This window comes from Neovison vison, chromosome 4, assembly GCF_020171115.1.
Source record: "Neovison vison isolate M4711 chromosome 4, ASM_NN_V1, whole genome shotgun sequence".
In the NCBI taxonomy this organism is placed as follows: Eukaryota; Metazoa; Chordata; class Mammalia; order Carnivora; family Mustelidae; genus Neogale; species Neogale vison.
In genome coordinates, this window is record NC_058094.1 from 177,168,361 (window position 1) to 177,186,017 (window position 17,657).

Genomic DNA, 17,657 nt, shown 5'->3' on the forward strand with positions numbered 1-17,657 from the left:
TGTAAGCTCCATGAGGAGTGGGTTTATTTGGTTCACCATCAAAATCTAGGACTTGGCACACAGTTGGCACTCAGCAAATATTTGTTGAATGAGTAGGAAGAATGCTCTGTGTGTGTGAGCTTAATGAGATTCTTAGCAAAAGCAACAAGTGGTCGGGGTTTGTTAGTGTTGAACTTCATAGAGCAGAGTTTGAATGTTGAGTTATTAAATAATGCTCATGGGGGCGCCTGGGTGGCTCAGTGAGTTAAGCCGCTGCCTTCAGCTCAGGTCATGATCTCAGGGTCCTGGGATCGAGTCCTGCATCGGGCTCTCTGCTCAGCAGGGAGCCTGCTTTCTCCTCTCTCTCTCTCTGCCTGCCTCTCTGCCTATTTGTGATCTCTCTCTGTCAAATAAATAAATAAATAATCTTTTAAAAAATTGTTTAAAAAAAATAATGCTCATGATATCAAACCTGGATCCCATTAAGCCCCAGGCTAAGGGGTGAATAGTTAATTTCATAGCTGTACTCAGTATTTACATTGCATATCAGTCAAGGTGATATATCCCTTAAATCCCTTGGAAAGCACCCAAGGCCAGAGGCCAGATATCATTATAAAGTTGGCTTGGAAAACTGCTAATAAAGTGGGTCGTGGAATTTTTTCCCCCAGTGTAAAAAAAATAATATAATAATGGGATTGTGTCTTTTCCCCTTTTCTTTTGAAAATGCTTTTACTATTAGGAGCTATTCAATAAAGTATTTAGAGGTATTCTAATAATCAATGTTTCTGTGTTTTATATTTAGTGCTTACTAAAGTGGGTTCTTGCTGAGTTGTGTTATCAGATTAAAGTCTCTATCAATTGGGGGAGAAGAGAGGAGTTAATTGAGCTTTGTAAAGATCATTTTATCAGGAAAACTAAAAATTACTAAAGTTTTATGTGAGGGTAGTAAATGGGAAGATTTTCCATGTAAGAATTGAATGTAGTTAAATAATAATGGAAAAATGTTTAATAGGTAGGGCTTTAATAGATAAGGCTTTAGAATTTTACAAAGAGCTTTAGTTATAATATGCAATTAAGCATATTGGAAAAGCTATTGAAAATAAAGCATAGTTCTACATTGTTAAAGAAATGAGGCCTGGAAGAAATATTCACAATTAACATCGGGTTAGTTCATCATCCGTTGATTTACAGTGATATAACAATGTAGTGTGGCACACATCTTTCAAAATCCAATTGCTAATCTATTTCAGGCCGAAATGAATTGGAACACTATTAGAAGTTCATCTTGGTGTTCTGACCTAAAATGGAAATGCATGCGCCAGTGCTGTCAAGTTTGTATTACTTCTGTGGACTACATCATGTTTCTAGGATTGTTTTTCATCATGAGTGTGCCTCATGGCCTTTTTATTCCTGGAAAAGGTGGAATTCCCCTTGAAGTAAAAGCGAGTTCTATGCGTGAGGTAAATGTGAATTTCACTGTGGATGTGGTTGAATAAGGAGGGATTAGGATGAATATTAATTACTATTCCAGCCCTTTTTGTACACCTGTTCTACCCAAAAACATCCTGCTGAAATCCTTGTCTCCCCTCCCCTTCCCACCTGTGCCCTGCCCCTACCCCTACATTCAAATAAAGCTTTTTGGTGAGTCCATTTTCCACTTGTTAGTCAGGAGATGATTTAGCAGGTTTCCAAAGATTTTTGCGGAATGTGTTGAGAAAAGTATTGAATTCCCCACATACAGTTTCCGTTGGGACTGTGTGGTCAAGATGTAGCTGTGTTAACTGGTGAACTCTGATGATTGACTGAAATCTCCTTGGAATACTGCATCCAAAATTGACTTGATCTCCCCAACCTAAGATGACTGCCTTGTGTGATGCTGAACTGTGAAAAGTAAAGGAAGAAACACTTAACACCTGGCCTGCACATGCCTTCCTAGATATTTTTTTAATGGCATCCAAACATGCTCCTTTAATAAGCTGAAAGAACTAGTTAGGCCCATCATAGCTATTTCTCCTCACAGCTGCTGCACAGATGTAACCTGATTTAAGAAAACCCAATTTAGGGGCGCCTGGGTGGCTCGGTCAGTTGAGTGTCTGACTCCTGGTTTCAGCTCAGGTCATGATGTCAAGGCTGTGAGATGGAGCCTCATGTGGGGCTCTGTGCTCAACATGGAGTCTCCTTGTCCCTTTCCCTCCCCCTCTCCCCACTCTTTCTCCATCCAAAATAAATAAAATCTTTAAAAAAAGAAAACCCAATTTATGGAAATCCAAATTTAACCTGAACTTTACAAAAGAATGATCCCTTGAGAGTCTATGAGTATCTAATAATCTGAAGAACCTTTATCCACTTGCTTAGTTCTGAAGGCTTTTCTATGTTTTAAAATGTACAAGTGTACTCTGAAAGGTGGGTGGGGGTGGGGGGAAGGTGTGTTTCAGTTAGTTTAAGCAGAGTGCTCGTGGCCATGAGTGGATGTGTGGATGTGTGGATTTTCCACATACTGAGGGGGAGCCAACACTTCTTATAGGATGCCATTGGTAATTCTGGGGGAAATGGCAGTTGTGAGGATTTGAGAATGAGCTAGAAATAAATACCCTGGGTTGGAACTTGGACCAGCAGGAATTCCACAGACTTTCCTACTATGTGAAAAGAACAAGGTAGCTCTTAAGAGCCCTGGAAGTTGGAAAGGTGACTTCCCTGAGGGTTTTTGCTAAAGGAAGACCCTGAAGCTTAGGATACGATTTATAATATAATGTATGATTTGTCATTCCTTGTATAAAGCAAAATACACATCAATCTTGAATAGTAATAGACTGAGCTCCTACTCTGTGCCAAGCACTATGTCAAAGCCTTATTGAATTAGTTTCATCAGGCTGCTATAACCAAATACAGAAGCTTTGACTAACATAGGTAGATATTCCTGTCTCCCTTGTATTTGGTAGTTGAACAGATGGTAAACTCCATCTCTTCACCTCTGTAAACTGGTATCAGTAAATTATACTTTGACTGACTACTTTTCTTGCTGTGTAGGGCCCTACGAGGCAGGGAACAGAGCTATAAATGATTATGTTACATTATTTATTTAATATTTATTTATTTATTTTCTTTTGTAACTGAGATTTTATTGAGATTTTGAGGATCAGTATGTAGATATTTTAATTTATACTCTTTAAAATTTGTGCCAAAAATTTAAAAAGTCCTGTAGTTATGATTCTTCTCTATAAGTTATTCCAGTGATTTTCCAGCTCAAAATTTATAGGCAGATCTTCTTGAAGAGGATATCAAGTGCCAATATCTTCAAATATTGATTAGCTGTTACATTATAGGTCCCACTAATTCACAATATAATATATATACCACATGCCTGAAATTTCAGTCTTTCATGGCACAGAAACAAAGTTATTAGGAAAACGAGACCACCATGACCAATGAATGATGGGACAGAGGACACACAGTATAGTTAAGGAGAGCTAAGATCAAGGAGTGGTTTTATTTTGGGAACAACTCTTCTAAAAGGTGAAGGTGAGTTGGACCCTACTGGTTGCAGGGGTGATTACTCCTTAAGCCTACCATCTGTGGTTCATTCAAGCAACTTTCACCACATGACAGAGATCATATTCCTGTCCTCTAGTAGAGCAAACAGTGTAAGAAGTTATTACTTGAAACTATGAAAAGACAATATTATTCTTTTTTTCCACTGGAAAGTTTCATTATCTTAGACCTTTAATCTCTGCAATTGTTTGCTGTCTTTTGAATAGTCTTTGGAAAAGAGAAGCATAGAAGCCTTTATGTTTAATAGCACCTGGTTACCCACACTTTTGTATAGTGGGGGGACTTTGGCTGTGAGGCATAAGAGATACAGTTGTCAAATGAAATGTAATTTTTAGTCCATTATCTTTTTCTATCCTGATCACTAACTACATCAATGGTTGTTTTTTAAGAAGGGAAGTATTTAAAAAATAAAGATAAGGTCATATGTGCCTGAATAAATAAGGTATATCCATGCAGTGGAATACAGAATGATCTGAGCCTTACCTGCAATGGAATACTTAACAAGCTATTAACATGCATCAATTTCTAAATTCAACTGTTGGGATGCCTGGGTGGCTCAGTTGTTAAGCATCTGCCTTCGGCTCAGGTCATGATCCCAGGGTACTGAGATCGAGCCCCACATTGGGTTCCCTGCTCAGCAGGAAGCCTGCTTCTCCCTCTCCCACTCCTCCTGCTTGTGTGCTCCCTCTCTTGCTGTGTCTTTGCCGAATAAATTAAAAAATATATATATTAAAAAAATTTCAACTGTTAGTGGAAAATTTTAATCAGGTTGTCAAATGAAATGTAATTTTTAGTATAAAATTTAATATAAAATTTAAAAATGCTACTATAATTTAGGAAAAATTTATTTTTTTTTTATTTTTTAAAAGACTTTATTTATTTATTTAACAGAAAGAGAGATCACAAGTAGGCAGAGAGCAAGGCAGAGAGAGAGAGGGGAAGCAGGCTCCCTGCTGGCAGAGAGCCCAATGCGGGGCTCGATCCCAGGACCCTGAGATTATGACCCGAGCCAAGGCAGAGGTTTAACCCACTGAGCCACCCAGGTGACCCGGAAAAATATATTTTAAAAATGGGTGGGAGGAATAGTATAGTGATTCCCATAGATGATGAAGGGAATTATATTGAGAAATGGGACAAAGAGTCTTCAATACACTTTTTTTGCATTTAAGAAATACAATAAAAAGTATCTTAAAATATGATTGAAGTAATGGTCCTAGAATAAAAAAAAAAATGGAGGTGTTCAGACTAGACGATGTATTCGTCATTTTTTCTGTTATTTAGACCAGCGTTGTCCCATTGAACTTGATTTGATGAGGGAAATGTTCTGTCTCTATGATGTCCAATCAAGTAGCCACTAGCCACATATGGCTACTAAGCACTTGAGATATGGCTAGTGTGACAGAGAAACAGAATTTTAAATTTTATGTAATTTTAATCTCAATTTTAAGTTAATTTAAATTTTAATGTAACCAATGGCTACCATATTGGAAAGCACAGACCACAAAGAACATTATAAGCCTTAACATTTGACTTCATTTTGGGAAAACCCCTGTCTTGTTCTTCATGATGAATGTGGGTGTGCATATTTGAAGAAAAAGAATAATCTTTTGCTAATATCAACTATGGCAAAGGGCATCTGAAAGTTATTGGGGTATTGGGGGAGGGTAGGGAAAAAAAAACCTTCCTGTTTACACTTGTCAAGTGGAATGAGTAGAAAGGTCACTAAATGTTTCCATTGGGTGTCTAGAGAAAAGAAAGAATCAAAAGCCCTCCAAGTACTCATGGGGGGTACTTCAGACTGGTAACAGATTTGATAACTGAAGACTTAATTTCCCCAGTGACTCAACTGATACAGGAGGTTTTATCTTTTTCAGAAAATTAAGAGTAAATTGGCTGGCTCAATAGACTTACTGACTCTAGTTAGATAAGTATTTGCTGTGTTTATTAAGTTGTTTATGTAGTGCAATAATACAAGTGATTTAATAAAGATAAGACTTCAGATAAATGTCAACACACTTCCTACTCTGCAGCTGGTCCATTTCAAGCAGTTAAAATAAATTAAAAGATAAAATACTGCTCACAAAAAAATTGATCATTGTCCAAGGGAAACGTTTAAAATTGAAAGAAATCTTCCACTTTTGGTGTACAAAGGCATATGCATATGAGTAGGAAATTACCCTCTCTGTTATCTAGAGATTCTTTACCTAGAAGGAAAGGTACAGGAAGCTGTGTTTTGTAGGCACTTGCTATAATGAGATAATGTTAAAAAGTATCTATAGTATTAATGACCAGTATTACTTATAGTGCAATTAATGGGGATCTTTGAATTTGAATAAATACTATTTTTTTAAAGATTTTATTTATTTATTTGACAGACAGATTACAAGTAAGCAGAGAAGCAGGCAGAGAGAGAGGAGGAAGCAGGCTCCCTGCTGAGCAGAGCCCCATGTAGGGCTCGATCCCAGGACCCTGGGATCATGACCTGAGCCGAAGGCAGAGGCTTAACCCACTGAGCAACCCAGGTGCCCCTTGAATAAATACTATTAATTGTGTTATTTATCTATCTTTCCATACATCAAGGCATAGCTAGTGAAAGATTACTAGGCTGTATAATGTAGATGCTGTCACTGGAATTTAAATAATATAAAGCAGATCTGAATTTTACTCAACCTTCTCTGTTTACATGGCTTTGAAAAAATATATTGTGCTTTTCTTGTAGATTCTGTGGACAGAACCTGACATTTGAAAAATAGAATACAAAGGATGATAAAGGAGATGTATCTTTATGGTGGTCAAATCATTTTTTCAGTTGTCTTCCAGGTTAAGGTGGATGAGATTCCTTTCCTCTGTTCTCTCAAATCACCCGGGGCACGTCTCTACAATTTCAGTATGCCCTTACCAATCTTTGCCATCCAAAGTCTATCTCATATATCTTTTGGCATATAGTACTTGTTCAAAAGAATGTTTAAAACACTGTTCAGTTTAGAAATGGTGACCTAGTAGGCCTATGGTGAGCTGAGTTCTGAGCCAGTGAGTTTTCTTATTAGATGTACAATAGAGAATATTGGATTGAGGCATGAAGCATGAGGCTTAGACAGCAAGTTCTTTCCCCTGGTTTGACCAGGGGAAAATTATTCACTATAGTTCTAGATCCTTCTACTTGAAAACTGTGTGGAATATTTGATATTTATAGTACTGCACAACGTGTTTTTCAAATGCTTGACACATGGGGACACTGTCTGGGATGAGATGTCCTCCTGCCCTATGAACTGGGAAGTTTGCCTTCCTAACAGGTGTGGTAGCTTGTTTAATGACCACAGATTCCTCCAGTCTCTGTACCAGCCCCCTTTGAAATATAACTTTGCTGTTCCCTCCATCCAGAAGTGGAGTCTTTTTCTCTACACCTTGAATCTGGGCTGATACTGTGATTTGTTTGACCAGCAGAATGTGCCAGAAGTGACATTGTGTGAATTCTTTTCCAATGACTTGGAGTTTTTGCCTTTGCATTCCTGGAATGCTACCCTGAGACCTCCATAGGAAGAGACTTGCTTACTGAAGGCTGGGAAGCCACTGGGTGAACTGAGGCTTCCCAAGTGACAACCAGACCAAATATCAGACTTGTGGGGGGGAGGGAGGGAGACTAGGGTCTCTCTCATCTTCCAACTGACTCGGCCACATGAGTGAGCCTTGTAAAATCAGCACAGGAACTGTTGTTTTATTAAAGCAATCTGCCAAGTCTGCAGTAATTTGTTGCACAGCAAAGGGTAGCTGGCAAAACAGTATCTCAAGAGGGATTGTTGAGATAGCATATAAAAAGATAAAGAACAGGTGCGCGTTATTTTTCTAGACCCTTTTGTGTTGGGGAAGGATCTGAATTCCCTGATACAGAGTGATGTGAGTAACTTAGTAGTCAATGACAGACAGTGTGATCAGTAGAATGTTCAAAATTACAAGATTAATATCCATACATCATTCCTCCCTTGTCCATTTGGTTCATGCAAATATATTTTGTACAACTTATTTTTTTTAGTGGTAGAAATTAAAACTATTTTCTTTGGGAATTATAAGAATGAAGTCACTTGATGAATGGCAAGTAGTAGTGATTGGGATTTCCAGGGATTTTATAAATAGGAATGCTCCTTCTCTGTATCCTGATTTACACGTATATAGTTCACTTGAGTGAACCGCGGGAAAGTAAATGTGCCTGGAATGCTTGAAATACATTCATGTCTACCCACACTTCTTATAATTTTTCTGTGTGTGTGTGTGTGTGTGTGTGTGTGTGTGCTTCTGGTGGTTGTTGCTTCAAATTGCTTTGGGCCACTGAGCATAAAATTAAAGTTTTTTCCCAAGTGAAAAAAATTTAGAAAGATTGAAAAAAAAAAAAAAGGTGGAGACAAGATGAACAAGTAGTAACCAAAATCACTCCTCAGTGCATCTTGCTAGGAGCCTGCAGCCTAAAGAAAGGTTAAAAGTTGACTGGTGAACCATAAGCAGTTTTAAAATATGCTCATATTAATCAATATTTCTCCAAATACCTTAACAGTGCACAATTTCAACAACAAGAGTAAGTATTTTTTCACCAAGTTGTAGGCAACTGAAAATGCTTCTCAATAAAACATTTTCTAATCTCAGCCCAGAGAAATAAAAATCTTATAAAAATATAGTGTTTAGAAGGTTGGAAGAAAGAGCAGAAGATTGCAAAACTAGGCACAAGAAGTCTACCAGCTGTTAGAAAGTTCAAAAAGTCAATAAATGAAGCTAAATACTAGTCTTCTAAAGTCATTTTTCAGGTAAGATAAATAGGGTCCTTTTCACCTTAAATTCTCATTTGACAGTATCCCAGCACATGTCTTGGCTATTAATACACTTGGGTAGCCTCAGGGAGACTTTCAAAAAGTGGTTCTTAAGATACTGATATTCTTGTCTCTAGACTCATGAGTCATTTGGACACAAGCATTGAATTTAAGAGGTGCTCACTCCTCACCGTTGAAGAGCTGGTGGAAAAAAACACAATTATTATATTGAAGATTCAATAAACATTCTTTCATTTTCAAAGTAGATTCTCACAACGCTATTCTAAAATCTTTCATGACTAGGTCTTCTGTGAGGAAGAAATAACATGTCTTCTGTTTGTCCCTAGGCCTGTGGTTCTGGTCATCACTGTATACCCCTCTCCAGATGAAAAAGCAGGAAAATAAAATACAGAGCAGCCACAGGTATGCTGCTTTAGGAAGCAATAAGAAATCCTGTTCACTAGAACATGGATCCTGTTCATCTTTTTTTCACATTAATATTTCTGTGGCATTGAGATTGTTTTAATGGGATTTGTTGTTAGGAGAATTTTAGACTCACTTTTTAAAAGACAGATGTGAGGGGCTAACTATCTGGGAAATTGTTGAGAAGTTCCTCGGTCTTGGTTTAGTTAGGGAAGGTTAGCTGAAACTGAGGCAGGGAGTAGGTTTTCTAGATAACTAGATCTAATTGTATTTCCTCTTCAAGAGGGGCATAGATGTTTGTGTGTGAGTGTGAGTGTGCATGCCTGTGTATTCCAACTCATGTGCATGCATGTGGAGAGCTTTAGAGAACTGGTTCTTCTTTGCTAAACATTACATAATTTGTTAAAATTCTATGCATTGCATGTCCACTCTGTGTAAGGCACTCTGCTGAGTGTGGCTGGGGAAGCATTCTTAGCTTCCCCTCATGGATCTTATAATGTACTGGGTTTATACTGTCCGTTCTTCTTGTTACATTAAGTTATTTGTATCCTAAGAATAGTGTTCCTTCTTTGGAGATACATATAATTTTGAACAGTCACTAGCTATAGAAGTAACTTGGTAACTTGGAAATGCTGTATCTGTGACCAGTTCATAGGCTGTTGGTGCATTGTTTCCTTTGGCATAAAAGAATAAGTTAGTGTATAAACCAATATCTAATGAAAGAACAAAGAGAACAGAATATCCCATTAAACTAATACATCATTTATGCATGTTACTTACAAATGATTTTTCATTTATGTCCAAGTAGGTAAGAGGGAAGTTATTTTTTAAAATCTTATGAAACAAATAAGAGAAAATCATATCAGATCTCTAATATTGCCATTAGGAAAAAATTTTTGGCACACAACCATGGCATTTTAATTAGTTTTTTATTTCCTATTGTGATGACTCCTGTTTTCTGTCCATGGATTTTGTGCTGGCTGGTTAAGTGACTCCAGAAACAGTTTTGTGGTAATATAATAGTTTTGTTTAAACTATAATATACATAATGGACCTAGGCAATGTCCAATTTAATGAAATATACTTTATGGGTGAAAGAACCCATGGAATATCCTAAGGTACCTTAGTCAAATTTATGATAGCCAATTCATGGGCAGGCACAGTATTACCCAATTAGCAACCTTGGCTTTATGAATCAATTGCATTGTGTATTTTTAGATTTCAGTGTCTCTTGTGGTCAATCATCTTTCAACATTGAGTATTCAAATGCAATTTCAAAATGAAGGAGCCAGAACCATTGAACAGCATAGGTACTTGGCCAGTTGTTTTATTATGCTGGTTATTGAGAAAGTTAATATGCCTCTGTTGATGGCAATCATATATTTCTAACAATGCTATCATGAAATTAAATATTATAGAAGTTAGCTAATTTGTTTGAAATATTATTAGGCAGTAATGGTCAGATATATAAACCAAAGAAAAGGAAAATATTTCAATCCAATTGTTTTATTAATCATCTCCTTGTGGAGTTTCCCAAGAATCTATTATATTTGATGAAGAAAATGATATGTTTTATTCAATAGAAAGCTGAGCCACTCCCACATGTCATTCAACCCAGCTTAACTGTACAAATTTAAAAAAAAAACTAAGATAAAAGTTAATATAGAAAGAGAGGTAACAAAGACCTTTGGACAGAATAGCTCTGTGTCATTTCACCAACAGCCGTATTATCTAAAACAAGTTTATCTTAGGATCAGTTTATCTATTGAATAGTTTAGAACTCAATCCCTTATTGAGTGGCTTTGTAATTGTTTGAGTGTTCTCTCTCTCTCTCCATCTCTATGGCCTTCTTAGAATTAAAAACAGAGAAATATAACCTATTGACTTAGGTAATTCTGCTTAACTTTATGACTTGAATAATGGAATTATTTTATACAATTATGGGATCTCATCTTAAAAAATACCTACTATGCTTTGCAACATGTTAGGAGATTTATAAAGTCCAAAGACCAGTTCTACAAAGTTTAAATTTAAGGGGGTCTATTTAAGGTGGGCTAAAAATTTAGAGAAATTTTCCCAACACAGAACTTTCAAGAATGCTGAATAAAATATTTTAAAAATGTAAATGCATAACTGAACCCAGTGGAACATAAGGGAAATAAATTCTTGGAAGACCAGGAACAAGGAGAAGGTGAGAATGGGTTGTTAAGTAAGTGTTGAAACCTTAGAACATGGGTTACATCTGCAGAGGGACAGGAAGCAAAGTCTGTGGCCAGAATAGTGTGGGAGTTTGTTTGGAGACTGGTAAAGAAGGGACATCAAAAAGATGGCCAAAAGCAACCTAGAACTGCCTCTCACCCTCAGAGGGCGAGAGTGTGCAGATACTTGCTCATATTGACCTTAGCCCTGGGCAAAGAGTTAAAAAAAAATCTCCTTTGTGGATTGATCCTCAAAGCCAGTTCACCTATGCGTCTGGGTCCAGAGTTCATACTACTATACTATCATAGGGAAAAACAAAAACAACTCAGACTGATAATATAGTTGAAAGAGATCCAGGCTGAGGCAGTCCACGTTTCCTAGAAGAGGCAAAAATGAATACATTTGGAGCTACACAACACCATTTAAATGAAGATGCTGAAGTGATCAGCTTTAAAGATGGAAGACAGGTTCATAAATCAAGGAATGCGGGCATCCTTTCGCTGGAAAAGATAAGGAAATGAATTCTTCCCTAGAGCCTCCAGGAAGAAGGCAGCACTCCTAACCCCTGAGTTTAGCTCCATAGCACTCATTTCAGTCTTTGGACTTCCACATCTCTAAGATAATACATTTGTACAGTTTGAAGCCACTAAGATTTTGGTCATTGGTCACTGCAATAGGAAACTAATATATGGTGATTCGATAAATTGGCTTCTGGAGAAATGTTTATTTATTTTTTTTTAATATTTTATTTATATATTTGACAGAGAGAGAGAGAGAGAGATGACAAGCAGGCAGACAGGCAGGCAGAGAGAGTGGGGAGGAAGCAGGCTCCCTGCTAAGCAGACAGCTCGCCACAGGGCTTGATCCCAGGACCCCGGGACCATGACCTGAGCCAAAGACAGAGGCTTAACCCACTGAGCCACACAGGTGCCCCTGGAGAAATGGTTTAAAATAGGGATCTGATGTTAGAACCACCAGAAAACAAGGAAAGGGATTTGTACTGGGATTGAGAAACTGAAGTGTCTTTTTAAAGGTTGAAATATTTGTTAAAAACTTTGCATTTGTAAAGTACCACTGATTCTTCTAACTCATTTGGAGGGCATTCTTTCCATTTTGTACATACAGAATACCCATTTTAGAACTATGCCAATGTGTCATACGCATTTAGATTGACAAATCCAGGGTTATATAATGTAGCATTGGCTGCCTAATGACAACATGTGCCTTTATTTCCTGAAAATCAAAATGTACTAAATTGTTGACCAGAACTTTGATCTTGGATGCTTCAGTGTTGAAAAGTATTTTCCAAAGCAAGTATAACAAAGGGTAATAAAGGAAACTGAGCCCCAAAATATGACTTTGTGTCTCATTTTTAAAGTATGTACCAGTGACACAAAATGAGACAAATACAACAATAAATAAAAGTGTTGAGAAATAAGAAATCACATTTTAGTCACTGACCCAAGATACTGTAACTCAGTTAGTTGTGATAAGTGTCTGTCCCCATAATCAGCCACTTTACCTTAAGATATAAGACCAGACATACCAAGATGCCTCTCTGGCAATTTTTATACATTGATGCAAAAACATGTTAAGCTGCCCTTACTATCTGTTTTTCAGGTGGAAATCCTGATACATGGGCCTGACTGCTGGCTACACACATCCTGAATTAAGATTCTCAATGGTAAAGGTTGGTGAAAAAGTAAATCTCTCTTCCAATCAATACAGTTGCACACTATGATTCTACATAAACAATATTTCCACCTATCAGAAGATCATGTAGTATTATTTCCTAATAGTGTTTTCTAAATATTTTTTATTTATGTAGATCTTGAATGTGGAATATATGAAAATGTCTTTGTTAAGGGGCACCTGGGTGGCTCATCTAGGTGAGCACCCAACTCTTGATTTTGGCTCAGGTCATGATCTCAGGGTTGTGAGATCAAGCCCCATGTTGGGCTCTGCACTGGATGTGGAGTCTGCTTAAGATTCTCTCTCTCCCTCTTCCTCTGCCCCTCCCCCTCCTCTAAAAAAAGAAAAGAACAAAATGGGTAAAAAGAATTAAAGCTACCTCAAGACTAAAATATTCTATAGAAAATTTGGTTGAAAAAAGGCTAATTTCAAAAATCACTCTTGTGAATCCCAGGAATTTGGGTTTTCCATGTAGAATCTGCTTCTGTTTTATCTTTACATCCCCACAAAGTGTCTAATACAATGTCTGATCCCTGATAAGCTTTCCATATTTGCTCCAAATATGAGTCACTATGGCCATAGTTGCTGGATTTATTTCAGAGTCCTCTGAGATTCCTGAGTAGCTGACTTATGGGAGTTGCCAGGATGTTTCCTCGGGAAGTCCCAGGAAGACAAGAGTAGGAATATAAATTGGAGGACGGAACATCTCTCACTCCTCTGCCTCTTCACACTCACCTGTTCTGTTTCCCCCTGGCAGTGGGTTGGGGAGGGATGGTTAATTTGGACCATTTCATGAAGATGGGTGAGATCACTGCAAGAACAGGACTTGTGTGACAAAGTAGCCAATAGGTACGTCTTGAAACATCAATGTAGCTGCAGTTTAAGAAATATGGACAATTATTTAATTCACTGCTAGGAACAATACTTAAATGCAAAAGAATGTTTAATGTATATTCATGCTAAAACTTCTTAGCAAGCAGTTATGTGCATACTTAGCATTACAATCTTCTGTACCAAAGTAACCTTCCTTCTCTTAAAAATAGAATTCAGACCACAGAGCCTGACCATTCCTTCTATGAGTATTTTAATATTCAGGTGAGCATAATAGAAATGTGAAAAGTTGAGGTACCTGGGTAGCTTAGTCAGTTAAGCATCTAACTCTTCTTCTTTTTTTTTTTTTTAATGATTTTATTTATTTATTTATTTGAGAGAGAGTGAGAGCATGAGCAGGGGGAGGGGCAGAAGGAGAGGGAGAAGCCGACTTGCTGAGCAGGGAGCCTGACCCCAGGTTCCTGAGATCATGACCTGAGCTGAAGGCAGACGCTTAACCAACTGAGCCAACTGAACCACCCAGAGGTCCCAGCCATCTCACTCTTGATTTCGACTCAGGTCATGATCTCGTCGGTCCTGAGATGGAGCCCACATCAGGCTCCATGTTCAGTGGGGAGTCTGCTGAGATTCTCTTCTCTCCCTCTGCCCCTCCCCCCACTCACATGTTCACACGCACGCTCTCTCCCTTTCCAAGAATAAATAAGTCTTTAAAAAATGTGAAAAGTAAGGCAATTTCAGGAAAGAGTGAAAAGTGATAAGGACAAAAGTGCGATTTTTAAGATTAAGAAACTTTGTTACAGGGGCACCTGGCTGGCTCATTTGGTAGAACATGTGACCCCCGATCTTGGAATTGTGAGTTTGAGCCCTTACATGGTGTGTAGAGATTACTTAAAAATAAAAATGGGAAAAAAATCTTTAAAAAAATTCCTTACAAGGGACTTTTGAAGAGGAAAACTGTAGCTACATCATAAATGATTACACCCTTATCACCCTATCCAATGTGGTCTTTATGTCCATCAAACTATAAAACTGAAGGTTAAAAAAAGTTAGTTAGCCAGAAAATTAGTTAAATTTATGAGTATAATTTTTCTATTATCCAATAACAAAAAATATGCACTCCACCCATCAATATTTATCCCAAATGATTTCCTTTATCAATACATTTGCAACAATGTAAAATGATCTAGGAGTTAGTTAGACTGTATCTAGCTCTTATGCAATTATTGTATAGCTGTGTGCCTGAGTCAGAAAAGGAAACAGGGAATTTGTGTATGTAGGTGTTTGTGAGAGGGGGGCGTGGTCTGCTTTCATAGAAAGTGATGCGTGTTGATTGAGATGTAGCTGTATAGGTTTTCCCAGCTGGCCCTCATGGCCCTGGACTTCAGGCATTTTATACTAAAAGGTTCATTGAAAGTAGAGATGGATGAGTCTTACAGTTTCTGTATTAATTATGATATAGGTGAACATGACTATGAGGTTCCACCTAACCTTCATGTGAGTGGTGAACTCATGAAGATTGAATTAAAAACTGTTTACAGAATTAGCCTCTAAGGACTTGGGAGTCTTTGTCTCAGGACAACACCTCCTTTTTTGTCTTACTGTCGTGGTGGGCAGGGAAGAATTTCCTTATGTCCATGTCCAGCAGAAATGCCCCTAAAGTTCATTTTAGAATGACATTTTTTTTTGTTATTGGAAGCTCCATCATCAGAGTCACGGGCCAGAATTCTCAAAATCTGAAGATAGTTAGAAACAGCTTTCATGTCTCCCTGGAACAGCTTTCTGAAAGTGTTTTTTCACCTTTTCTGCTCAGGCTCCTTTCCCCATCCCTTTACCTAGTCGACTTTCTCTCTTTGAATGCTTTTGAGTTCTTCACAGATTTTCGACTGTGCTGCCCAAAACAGGATACTTTCCTCCCTCTGACTAATGGGGAGGAGAGAAGAAGAATTATGTTTGAGCCTTGCCGACTCTACTGCTATTGATTTGTGCTGGTATCATATTGACTTTTATCACAATAGCCCTGAATTGCTGATTCACATTCAGCTTGTGGCTGTCCCCTAGCTCTCTTTCTGCTTTATTTGTTCATACTTGTTTTTCCCTGTTATGTATGTTGTTAGTCCCTGGTAATTTTTCCAAGGTATTTTACTCTGTACTTGCCCCTAAATAGTTTTAGCTGTTCCTCATAATCTAATCAAGTATTATTTTCTTTTTACAGAAAAATATGCGTATGTTTTATAAAGCACTATTATCTCTTTGGGTTGTCAGCAGACTGATCTAAACACATAGCTGATTTTGCATAGCTTTTTATCAAAATCACATTTTTATCCAATCACATGTACGTGTAAAATGTCACCATTCATAGCATGTCGTATATATGTAGTGCTTGTTGAGTAGACACCGGATAAATATTTATCGATAGTTAATGACCACAGACTGTTGCACACAGAAACCAATCCCAGAGGTTGGAGGAAACACTGATTTAAGGGAAAAAAAAAAAGCATGCATTGGCCTGTCTTTCTTTCCTGTTTACATTTAAACAATAAGGATGAAAAACTACAAGCCAGAGAGCTTCTGTTGTTCTCAGTGAATAACAGAGATGGTGTTTTGGTAGCATGCTCACAAGGTTTGTGGAAATTAACTTCACACCAGGAACTCCGTATTGAAATAGATTGTTTAAGAATAATTCTTCTCTTTGAGAAGGGTGAGGGATTAATCTGCAGAAATGTTCATGCTAGAGCTGTGCATGTGTTGAAATTTGTCAGGGGGAAGATAAATGGGCCCTCCTTGAAAAGTAAATCGTACCATGGCTAATCCCTTGGGAAAGCTGGAGAATTGTTATGGTAGCAAAAGCAACCTCAGAAAAGGAGGCACCGTCACTGTTTACTTAGGAAGGAGAAAGATAGGAGAAGACATGATTGGAAAATGAGATGAAAGCATACTTGACTTTCAAAATGTGTTTATTCAAATATATACACAGGATGTAATTATATCTCTGTATGGATACTTTGGGGAATCATTTGTGTGCTTTAAAATAAGAGTCGTACTTAGGGCTGATATTAAAAATATTTAATAACAGTGTGTCCAGGCACTGACCAGTCAGAACAGATGTGAGCAGAGGTACCTGGAGCCAGGTCTTAGAGACCCTGCCCAGGGGCTGATGTTAACCCTTTCATTGCCAATTCAAGACAAAGTGGGAGGAGGTGGGAAAGTCACTTGGAGGCTCAGAGCAGTGTGTATTTTCTAACATGTCTAGAAGATATTATTTTAGCAAATACTGTGACTGTTCTGGGTATACTGGCCAATTTTCAGCTCTCATTCTAATAGAAAATTATCCAGTAGTCAGACTGAAAAAGATATATTTCCTCAGAGAGTTGATAGTTACATATGTTAAATGGAAAGTCATGAAATGTCCATGAAATTTGACTATCAAATAAACAACAAATACTTTTTTTAGTGTAAATATGTCCCAGAAAATATTTGGGATGTACTTATGCTAATATATTATTTGATGTTCATCTGATATTCAGATTTAATTGGAAACCCTGTAATCTGTGTGGTGACCCTAAATAGAATATCGTTAGCAGGAAATGTATGAGTATCCTATGGAAGATGTTAAATGAAAGAGAGGAGAAAGTATGCTATAGGGGCCTGGCACTCTGGGATCACTGAGCATACTTGACAGGGAGCTGCTTTAGAATTCCAGAGATATGGCACGAAATGTTAGCTACAGAGCTATAGAGCTATAGGATACAAAAGTTGCACATAATAAAATACTTTTGAAAGTGTATTAATTTGAGATAAAGTGGTCCTTGAATTTAAGAAGTTGCGTTTCCCAACTAGGAAAAGCTAATTCAGTCATCATCAAATAGATCCTTCAAGTGCCTGTCTACATGGGACACTGTGCCGAGTGTTCTCAGAAAACAAATTATGGTGGACTGCCTTCATCAGCCTGTAACGTAGACATCCATACTCAAATGGAATCATAAAGGAAGTACCTTGAAGAAATGTAGATCAAGAATCCATAATCTTCCTCATTCTCCTGAAAAAAGCAGTCTTATTTATAGGAGAGAGTTTTATAATTGGTTCTAAAATATAGTTTTATTACATAAAAGCCTTGGTATATACAGCTATATTGTAGCTTCAGAAATATATGCCACCGAGAAGGATTTCTCAGCCTTGGCACTACTGCCA